Below are 9,601 nucleotides of genomic sequence, written 5' to 3'. Positions count from 1 at the left end.
CTTTGTATCCGCTGGTCATGCAGGCCTTCTGGCAGTTCTGAGAACAAATCAAGCTCTTTCTCACAAGAGGGTTTTGCACTTGCTGTTATTATCTTCTTGAAATGCTTTATCTTTTCTCTCAGGTCTCTGCTTAAATGAAACCTCAGGAAAATTTGTTCCCGACAAACTATAACTTAAAAAAAAAAATCAAAATTTTCTAAGTGGGTCCCTTGTTAGTCTCTTTATTGGAGCACTCTACTCATTTTCTTCCTAGTACTTAGAAAAGACTATACTTGTGTTATTCTTTGTTTACTTGTTAAATGTCTGTCTCCTTTGTAGACTATTAGCTCTGTGAATCCCTAATATTTGTTTATCTGGTTCTTTGATGCAAACCTATGGTCTAGCACTGAGCCTGGTGCATAGAAGGTGTAGTGGATTCAATTATGTCCCCCCCCCCAAATTCACTGAAGCTTGAATTGTGTCCCCCAAGTTTTATGGATTAGAAACTTAGCTCCCACTGTGACTGTTAAGAGGGTGGTAAACTCTGTTATGTTAATTGAAAGGTGGGGCCTTGAAGAGGTGTTTAGATTACAGGACCATGCCATAGGGAATGGATTAAAAATGGTGGTCTTGGGCCGAGCCCGTGGCGCACTCGGGAGAGTGCGGTGCTGGGAGTGCAGTAGCACTCCTGCCGCGGGTTCGGATCCTATATAGGGATGGCCGTTGTGATGCGCTCACTGGCTGAGTGTGGTGCGGCCGGTCACAAAAAGGACAAAAAAAAAAAAAAAAAATGGTGGTCTTGGGTGTAGTTTGGAGGCTTTTAAAGGAGAATGAATGAAGAGGCTACTTTCTCTCTGCTCTCTCTGCTTCCACCATCTTGCAATGTGAGACCCTGGGTCACTGTTGCCACCACCAGATGGATTTTGGACTTTCCAGCCTCAGAAACTGTAAGCAAAAAAGGTCATTTTCTTTATAAGTCACCCAGTTTCGAGTATTTTGTTATAAACAACAGAAACGGACTAATACAGAAGGTTTTTGGTAAATATTGGTTTAATCAACAAATAAATAATTTTCAGCAGAACTTCTTGAAGGCTTTCTCTGTATTCAGAATGCTTGCTTTAAGGTGCACAATTATATCCCTTTTATGAACAAGAAAATTTTTGTCTGCCTATCTCCAGCATCTAGCAGAGTGCTTTTTGCATAGTTGATGTTCAATGACTAATTAAAAAATGAATGGTGATCACAGAGGTCAGGTGTGTGCCCCCAAGGTAATGTGCCCCTTGTGGAAGGTTTGAGCTTAAATTTTCTGGTTCTCTGGCTGTTTTGCCTGATGTAGTGTTGGCATAAAGGGGTGCTTTGAGGAGGAGACTTTATACTCTTCTATAACCTACATTCTTCCTCCCATCCTATAAATTAATTCCAAATAAATTTATAATCTAAAGAAATGTGCTTGATATGCAAACATAGCCCAAGACAAAGCCCCACCTTCCAATTTCACCTATGTTCCTTTATAAAATGACTCTCTGTTCTTGCTTATATAGATTGCATTAGACTTCATAGTTAATTTAAATATGCAAATTAGTACAATGCACTTGAAAAACTGTGATATAGTAATTCATTATTCTTTTTACTTAAAATAATAGTTAATGATATGAGCTCTATCAGCTTTAAAACAATCTGACATAATATGTATCATTTGGATTTTCATATACACTTTCACTTCATTTAATAATTAATTAGTAACTCCAGCACTGAGCAGTAGACTAACAAATTATTTTTCAAATAATTTTCAAATAAATTTCAAACTAGGGTTAGAGCTGTTTATGTGCTCGATTGGTTATCAAATGTTATCATGTGATATTCTTGCACATTGAATGTTATCTCCCATGGGATTTTATAAATGTGTGGTCAGTATCTTCAAGGGTTGGCAAACTATGGTCTGAGGGCCAAATATTGCCTACCATCTGTTTTTGTATAGCTGCAAACTAAGAATAGTTTTTGCATTTGTAAACAGTTTAAAAAAAATCAAAAGAAGGATAACATTTTGTAACACTTTTGGAGAGTGGCTCTCAACCAATGAGAGCTAGTAGATAAATATGCCTGCACCTTTTGTCTCTGGGTGGGGCATGTTGTATGCTGACTGTCAGAGTTCTTCTTTGGTATTGTCTGATTGCCATAGTGGTAACTGCCTTGATAAAACACGCTTCCTGACTTCCCTTTCCACCACAGTGTCTCAACTACTTGCACCAGGATCCTGGTTGCAGAGTATGCTGCTGGGGGAAATTCAAACTAAGACAAACGTGAATTATTCCCATATATATTATTTATGGTGTCACTTTGATGTATAATCTACCCAGGTGTGATGAAAAATTTATAACCAAACATTTGGGTCATTTTTTTCTTACTACTAAAGGAAAGACAGGTTTTATTAATTGATAGTTTTATTTTTTATGACATTTATTGGTCGAATTTATCCTGAAAGAAGCAGTTTGATAATTTTCTCATATTTTGAACATAAATGCCTATTCCAGGAGAGTAGTTCTGGAAGTATTGAATTAATTTTTCATATTGCAAGATTTTCCTTTCATCTTTTGTAAAATTTATATTTTCTTATTTTATACTAATAAAACTTTTTTGCTACCTCTTGAGAAAACTTCTGCTCAAATTTTATTTTGCATCAGTAATAGATGGAAGCAATACTAGTATAAGAGGTAGCCAAGATAACTTTTTTTCCATGTATGTGATAATGTAGGGAAAGTAAAAGAAAATGGTCAGGGTCCCTCAGATGTTCAGAATCTTGCTGAGCATTTGATGTAAATATGCACCTGTATTCAGGTGTTCCTTGGTTATTATCTAATGTAATTGTGCATGTGCACCCAGGTGTTCCTGGGTTGTATGACTCTCACCCAGGTACTCTGGGTTATTGGACTTAAGTATAAAGGATGAGTGGCTCTGATCCACAGTGCCCCCCACCCCCGACTCCCCAGGGAGGCCACTACTGCTGCTGGAGGCTATTGCTGCCTGGGCCCCTTGGACCCTCTGGGAGGCTACCACCACTGCTGCTGGAGGCTGCTGTAAGCTGCTGCTGCTGCTGAGGAAGCTTAGGACTGAGCTTGTGTCATCTGCCAATGGCTCCTGGGAACTTTCTCAATTACTTAGTTCATGGACCTGTATGATCATTCAATGGAAAGCCAAGAGAAACTCAATTGGAAAATACTGCACCATGCTTTTTGTATATTGCACCTGCCTCTTGGGGGTATTGCTAAAATGACAGCACTTTCAGAGAAAGCAACACTGGCAGACACTGGAAGTGATTAAATGGATGATTAAAAACTGGCACATTCTCTCCATGAAAGTGCATGTGTGTTTATTCTACTACACTTAGAACTTGGCAGGTCTTGGAGATCTGGCTAGACTGGTAAAACTCTGGCAGGACCACTGTTACTCATAAAGAGTTTCTTTTTCCAAGATACTGGGATCAAATGATAAGGTATTCCATTTGCCAACAAAATACATAATGTCACCAATTTAATTTTTGTATGAGCTCAGTAGAATACAAGGAAGTTATTTTCACACAATGGTTGGTGAATATTACAAACACTAATTCTTAAAATTAGAGATGTTAGGTTCTGTGAAACCATCAATTCGTATGTTTGTAAATATTTGGGTGTTTGAATGAACACTTAATTTTGTGTATAAAATAATTTAAAATTCAAAATGCCTAAAATAAAATGTTCTTGTAATGATGATTACACTTTATTTCTAGTAGAATCTGCTGCTAATATATTGAGTGACCTACTAGACTGTAACAACAAAAGCAATCATTTATATCTTCTTTATTTAGTATAGCCATTATAAAGCTTTTCAATCCATTTATCCATGAGACCCTTTATTAAAGCAAATAATAACCAAGCTATGTATTGGCCCTTTCAAGAACATCTTATGAAATGGGACAGCTTACAAAAGTTTACAAGAATAATTCATCAACAGATAGTACCAAGTTTTCAATTATTATTGGGAGTACAAGGGTACTCAAAAAGTTCATTTTGGTCAGCACTGCTCTCTAAAAAGACCTGGAAGAAAGCCAAATCACAATAAGCAACTGCTCTGGTAAGGAGGAAATTATTGGCAAATTCATGTGATTTACTCCATTTTACACATAATTAAAAGTAGGTGTAGGTTTGCCTGATACCCTGAATGCTTCTGTATCTTGCAACTTGGTTATAGAGAAATGTCATAAAAAGAAAAATGCTACTGATGCATGTTCTACGTTTAACATGTGGTATCAAAACTAATGCTACTGTTCCTCACTAGAAATGGCTTTCTGCAGTGTGTCCACTCACCAGGCAGCTTGATTTGAAGGTACAAGACCAGAGAGCATATTGATGTAAACCTGTCCTCGGCGCTGAAACTATGTAAGCAGTGGAGAGAAACAAGGTTTGAAAGGTATAGAATTAGAAACGAGTTATATATAAAAGAAACTTAATGAGAGGTTTCCTCAAATTAGAAAACAATCCTAAACATTTACTTGATATAGCAAATTAGTTGTTGAAATTAAGAGAAACTGTTAGAATCTATCAGTAATAAGAAGTCTGTCAACATGTGAGAAGATTGAATTACTGTTCTATCCTCTCTATAGGAAATATGACTAAACTGTTATTTGAAAAGGTAATCAAAGGATATACAGATAAACAAATGTAGAAAAAGAGTATTAAAGGTGTGTCATATATGTCAGCTTTTAAAAATTAGCCATTTGTTATCTGTTTTCTCATTTAAAATAAATATTTACTTTTGTCCCTTTTTTAATTTGTAACTTCGCCTTTCACACAAACATGGAGCTGCCCCTGCTAGTCTCGTCAAAGCAATTCGCCTTACAAAAATTAGCCATTTGTTATCTGTTTTCTCATTTAAAATAAATATTTACTTTTGTCCCTTTTTAAATTTGTAACTTCGCCTTTCACACAAACATGGAGCTGCCCCTGCTAGTCTCGTCAAAGCAATTCGCCTTACGCACAGACTTTCCTTATCTCCTTCCAGATCATAACTTCTCGTACCATCTCATTCCTACATTCCTGCCTTTAAGTCTGTGATGCTACTGAGGAGTGATCACCTGACAGCTAAATATCTAGGTCTACACTACTTACTGCCTGGGTTTTTCATCTCTAGCACATGAACCCCTAACACGGTAACTTATTCATGTGCTAACTTACCACAGCACCTGTATTTTAACTGAGTTGTTTTGGAGAGAACAGACCTTAAACTTCTCTTGTGGTTATTAGTGATGGGATTTTTGGGGCAATGTTAACTGCTGCATAAAGGAAAAAAGCACCATGGAGATTCTTAGCATCTCCTAAGTCATAACTATTTTCTCTTCCTATGTTTTTATCTCTTTGGGAACTAATCTGTTGAGATAGGATGGATTGATCTGAAACACTGAAATGAAAATATTGAGAAACAGATGGAAGGAAGGAGGATGGGGAAGAGAGGGACAGAGGTGTGGAAAAGAGATTTTGATTTGCAGAGATGTACTGGGTGAAATAAGTATTAGCTCTGTGGCTGGTAATAGGGACACCTGCAAACTGTCTTAGGTCTAGGACATGGTGATAAGGCTTCCCTGTTGATCCCCATTAGTTGATCTACCTTAGGAGGTGATTTACTTCACTGGAGTGTAAAAGGTCATTTCTGATACTAATTAAAGTAGTAAGCTGGTAGCGTGAATGATGCCAGTTTTATGAATGATCAAATCAGTTTAGATTGTGGCTTATGAAAAGTGGTGTAGCAGTTCTTTGGGTAAAGAAAAGCAGAAACCATGAGTGAAAATCTCACAGATATTAGAAAGAAGTCAATGAAAAACTTAAGATGGAAGGAGGATGAAAAAGTGAATGAAAGCTGTATGGATGTTTTACAATTTAAATAGAAAAAGATTTAATTATATCATTTGGCTGTAGATGATTTTAAAATTGTGAATGATAGGGGAATGTGAGAATATTTTTTTTATAAGCTTGATGCCAACAGTGTCAATGATATAAATAGTAAATGCAGGACAAGTCGTTTCCATTGTGGGAAATCACTGTTTTGGCAAACAGAACTTATTTGCATATTACTTGTGCGGGGATACGAGGAACTATTACTGTTATGAAAAAATAGTAATTGAAAGTGATTTTTAAATTCTTAAATTCATTTAGGTCATGACGTTAAGTCATTGGAAATGAGGTAGATTCTCTCTGTAGAAACCATCTGGTTTTGGGGTGTGATAGTTCATTAGGGCAAAGGTATCATTGCAAAACCCCTGCACTCAGTCATGCTCCAGCTCCATGTTAGCTGCATGCCATAGTACGCTGTAGGTACAAACTCCAACCAGCTTATTTAGCAAATTCTATACTTCTGCAACTAGATTTTTCCATGTCTTGTTTTCTCTTGTCCTTAATTTTCCTAGTAAGTTCTATTTGATATGTTGCAAAAGTCTGTTTATACATTAGCATCTGTTCTTTGACCGTTTTCATCTGTGAAATGTCATTGTCACCTACCTACACTGGATAGGTGTGATGGAGAATTCTATTTTGAAAGGCATTTTCAAAATTTTTAAAAGGGACCCAAGAATATATAATTAACTCATTTATTAAGAGACTATCATGGGAGGGACTTGGCTATACAAAATAATATATGTATCAATGAGATGTTTTTGGCTGCAAGGAATAAAGACATCCTCTAGTGAGGCCAAAAAAAGGGAATGAATTGGAAGTATACTCCTCAGGTTCAGAAGAAGAGGAAGAGTTGAAAATTCAAGGCTTTGGGAAGTTCAGCAACTGGGGCGGCACCAGGGATCTCTATGGTGAGACTCATGAAGAATCTCTTTAGGGCACTAGCCTTGGAATGTCTGATCTCCAAATTCATTCTATCCTGTGTGTGTGTACTCAGATTTCAGATCCTAAGAGAGAAAGGCTGATTGCAAGCTTGGGCCAGCAATCTCCCCTGGGCCAAGTGCAATCTTAGGATATCATAGTTTTGATCATATGCTCATTCTGTGTTTGGCAGACCCATTGCATTTCCATGGGTAGAAGCCTTAGGAAGAGCAAGGTACTGCTATCAAAATAAAGTGAGAAGGATGTAAGGCAAGAAAAACAATAGAAATCTATTACAAGTCCATTTGGGCACACTATCAAGACTTAAGTAAACATCAAAAGAACCAGGCAGTAGGGTAAAATAATTTACCTGCTTCTCAAGTTTGCTAGGGCTGTCATAACAAAGTACCACGGACTGGGTGGCTTAAAAAATAGACATTTATTTTGCTCACAATTCTGGAGGCTGGAAGTCTGAGATCAAGGTGTGGGCAGAGTTGGATTCTTCTAAGGCCTCTCCCTTTGCCTTGTAGAGGAATGTCTTCCTCCAGTGTCTTCACAAGGTCTTTCCTCTCTGAGTCTATGTCCTAATCTTCTCTTTTAATAAAGATAAGTTAAATTGGATTGGGGCCACCCATTTGACCTCATACTTTAATTATCACTTTAAAGGCTCTCTCTCAAATAGTGAGATTCTGTAATACAGGGAGTTAGAATTTCTTTTCTTTCTTTTTTTTTTTTTTTGAAATCAAGTGCTACTTTAAAAAAAAAAACTGAATATTTTAATAGTAAAAATATATGTTTCTATTTCTCTTTTTATAGACATTTATAACAATGCTTCAGAAGACTGGATTTACCTCCTACCCCATCTCTCTTGCCAGTTGTCCACCCTGGCACAGATACATTAAGGCAAAGGCTCCTGGAGAGACACGTACACATTGGCTGTGGGCTGGAGACTCAAGGGGAACACACTCTGCTCCTTTCGGGCTTCTCCTTCATGTTCACCGAGTCATCCTGCATCCCGAAGTAAACTCTCCCCACCATGTTGATGAACAGACCTGTGTCCACCACGCCCAGGATCATTTTGATGGCCGTGTTCACTTCACTCCATTTATGTACCTTGTCAAATTTCCAATCCAGGATAAAATTCCCGTTATCTGTCACCACAGGACCTGCCTTGGTGATGGCCATTCAAAGTTCAACCACACCTCCAAACTTCTTGGTCACAGCTCAGCTCACTGTGACATAGACCATTGGGATGACCTCGATGGGGATTCCCTTGTGCCACTTTCCTGAAATCAGCAATCATGATGAAACAACTAGCATCGCCAGCCACGATCTTCTCCTGGGTCAGGCAGCCTCCACCACCCTTGATGAAACTGAGATTGGCATCTACTTAATCAGCACCACCGATGGTGAGGTCAGTCTCTGCGTGTTGATCCAGGTCACTGAGGGTTAAGCCATATTGCAGAATGAGCTGATAGGCCTGGAAGGAAGTGGGAATACAGACGAGGATAAAGTTCTCTTATTTCATTCTTCCAGTTATTTGCTGCCCAGCAAAGACAATTGTAGAACCACTTCCAGTTCCCAGCACTTGGTTATTTCACACAGGTGCAAGGTAGGTACTGTGACTATTTTACAGAAACATAATCACTGAACCTCAAGCTGTACTTTATCCTAGTGCCCAGCAGACAGTCAATCAACGGAGCCCCCCTTGCTTCATTTCTGTCACTGCCAACATCATCACTTCCTCCCCACATTCTCCAGGGGGTGAGGATTTCAGCATGTGAATTTTGTGGGGGACACAACTCACGCCATAACGCCCATCTAGTATGTTGTTGTAGGTTTAAATTGCAGTGTATTTAAGTGGCAAGCATGAGCACATGGGTTGTCAGGGGGAGCCTCGCTGCTAGCCAAGGCAGATGATGCTAGAGAGGCAAGGCAGGTGACCAAATCACCCCGGGCCTTGTAGGCCACGTCGAGTACTTGTGAGGCTTTGCCTCTCTCAGGCTCTAGATAACACCTGAGAGTCTTACTCACTCTCACAAAGCAAGAAAATTAAACAGAGGACAATGTGTGCAGTCCTTGGCTTTGTTTTTTCGAGGGTCAGGACTCATGATGGGAAGGTAATGAGCCAGGATCCCTTGTGTAGATGTTTCCTCAAAGCTATTTCTGGATCATATGCCTTACCTCAAGAAGTTTCTGGGAATGTATTGGGATCCACATGATGCACATTGGAGCACTGTGGGCTTGGGTTTTGCTCATTGTTAGGCCTGCGTTTGTTAAAAGAATTTCTCAAAACATCAAGTCCATTGCAGGGTGTACAAATGGGTCTATGGCAATGTTAGATTGCAGCAACATTTTAGAAATAAGGGCACCAAACACAAAAAGACAGGTTAACTTGGATAGGGTTGCACAAATAGTTAATGGAAGTGCCACAAATAATTCTATTTTCTGACCTCCAACCTACTTGATGTGTATTTTCACATACACATTTCTAAAACAGATTGACAAAAATTTTTGTTTCTGTGACTTACTTTGATAACACTGGCCAATCCATTCCTGTTTGATAGAAAGTAGATCTAAGCATCCAAGAAACACAAAACTGGATTTTTCCTAGATACTTCAAATGTATTTTCAGTAAACTAAATTAGAAATAGTAACACAAGGCATGTGATAAAATTTTTTAAAACGTTGAAAAATAGTTTTATGTGGCTCATCTTTTATAACACCCAAATGTATGGGCATAAGTTAGTGCTGAGAGAAAACTTTCACCAATCTATGAA

The 9,601-nt window shown here is 38.3% G+C and overlaps 1 pseudogene; it reads right to left on the bottom strand.

Moving 5' to 3' along the window:
* Positions 1-7,772: 7,772 nt before the first annotated feature.
* Positions 7,773-8,415, bottom strand: LOC103593117 (annotated as a pseudogene).
* Positions 8,416-9,601: the final 1,186 nt, after the last annotated feature.

Source organism: Galeopterus variegatus, unplaced genomic scaffold (assembly GCF_000696425.1).
Source record: "Galeopterus variegatus unplaced genomic scaffold, G_variegatus-3.0.2 Scaffold1278, whole genome shotgun sequence".
Lineage (NCBI taxonomy): Eukaryota > Metazoa > Chordata > Mammalia > Dermoptera > Cynocephalidae > Galeopterus > Galeopterus variegatus.
Note: the sequence above shows the minus strand (reverse complement) of the source record. Positions and strands in the feature narration are given on the sequence as shown.